Genomic DNA, 1,930 nt, shown 5'->3' on the forward strand with positions numbered 1-1,930 from the left:
TGTTGTTGTTGTTGTTGTTGTTGTTGTTGTTGTTGTTGTGGCTGGCGTCATCGTCTTCATGGTCGTCGTCGGCGTCGTCATCGTTATCATCGTTGTCGTCGTCGTCGTCGTCATCGTCGACGTCGTCGTCGTCGTCATTGTCGTCGTCGTCGTCGTCGTCGTTGTTGTTGTTGTTGTGGTTGTTGTTGTTGTTGTTGTTGTTGTTGTCGTTGTTGTTGTTGTTGTTTTTGTCATCGTCGTCATCGTCATTGTTGTCGTCGTCATCATTGTCGTCTTCGTCATTGTTGGCGTTGTTGTTGTTGTTGTTGTTGTTGTTGTTGTTGTCGTTGCAGTCATTGTTGTTGCTATTGTCGTTGTTGTTGTCGTCGTTGTTCTCGTCATTGTAGTTTGTATCATCGTTGTCGTCGCCGTCATCATAGTCATCATCGTTGTCGTCGCCATCGTCGTCGTCATCGTCGTTGTTGTTGTTGTTCTTGTTCTGGTTGCAACTGTTGCTTCTGTTGTTGTTTATGTTGTTGTTGCTGTTATTACCGTTGTTGTCGTTGTCGTCATCATCGTCTTCATTTTTTCGTTATTGTCGTTGTCGTCGTGGTTGTCATTGTTGTTGTTGCTGCTGTTGTTGTTGTCGTCATCATTGTTGTTGTTGTTGTTTGTTTCTATTGTTGTTGCTCTTGTTGTTTCTTGTTATTGTTATTGTCCTCGTCGTCGTCATCGCTATTCATGTTGTTGATCTTGTTGTTCTTGTTGTTCTTTTTGTTGTTGTTGTTATTTTTGTTGATATCGTTGTTGCCGTTGTTGTCGTTGTTGTCCTCATCGTTGTTGTTCTTGTTGTTGTTGTTGTCGCTTTTGACGTTGTTGTCGTTATTATCGTTGTTGTTGTTGTTGTTGTCATTGTTGTCGTTGTTCTCGTCATTGTCGTTGTTTTAGTCATTGTCGTCGTCGTCATGGTTGACGTTTTTGTTGTTGTTGTTGTTCTTGTTGTTGTGGTGGTGGTGGTGGTGGTTGTCATCGTGTTCTTCATACTCGTCGTCGTCATCGACATAATTGTCGTCCTTGTCCTCGTTGTCATCGTCGTTGTTGTTGTTGTACTTGTTGTTGTTGTTGTTGTTATTGTTGTTGTTGTTGTTGTCTATTGTTATTGTGGTGGTTGTCATTGTCGTCTTGATACTCGTCGTCGTCATCGACATAGTTGTCGTCCTTGTCCTCGTTGTCATCGTCGCCATCGTTGTTGTTGTTGTTGTTGTTGTTGTTATCGTTGTTGTTGTTGTTGTTGTCGTCATCATCGTTGTCATCGTCATTCTTGTCTTCGTTGTTGTTGTTGTTGTTGTTGTTGTTGTCGTTGTTGTTGTTGTTGTTGTTGTTGTTGTTCTTGCTCTTCTTCTTGTTGTTGTTGTTGTCGTTGATGTCGTTGTTGTCGTTGTTGGCGTTGTTTTTGTTCTTGTCGTTGTTCTTGTCATTGTCGTTGTTATCGTCGTTGTCGTCATCGTCATCGTAGTGATCGTCGTTTTCGTAGTCGTCGTTTTAGTTGTTGTTTTTTTGTTGTTGCTGCGGCTGCTGTTGCTTCTGTTGTTGTTGTCGTCGTCATCGTCGTCGTCGTTGTCCTCATTGTTGTTGTTGGTGGTGGTGGTAGTGGTGTTGGTGGTGGCATTGTTGTTGTTGGTGTTGTTGTTCTTGTTGTTCTTGTTCTTGCTCTTGTTGTAGTTGGTGGTGGTGTTGTTGTTATTGTTCTTGTTGTCGTCGTTGTCATCGTCTTCGTTGTTGGTGTTGTTTTTCTTGATGTACTTGTTGTTGTGGTCGTCATCGTCGTCGTCCTCGTTGTTGTTTTTTGTTGTTGTTGTCGTTGTTGTCGTTGTTGTCGATGTTTTCGTCGCCGTCATCGTCGTCGTCATCTTCGTCGTCGTCGTCGTTGTTGTTGTTGTTGTTGTTGTTG

This window comes from Hordeum vulgare, chromosome 6H (genome assembly GCF_904849725.1).
Source record: "Hordeum vulgare subsp. vulgare chromosome 6H, MorexV3_pseudomolecules_assembly, whole genome shotgun sequence".
In the NCBI taxonomy this organism is placed as follows: domain Eukaryota; kingdom Viridiplantae; phylum Streptophyta; class Magnoliopsida; order Poales; family Poaceae; genus Hordeum; species Hordeum vulgare.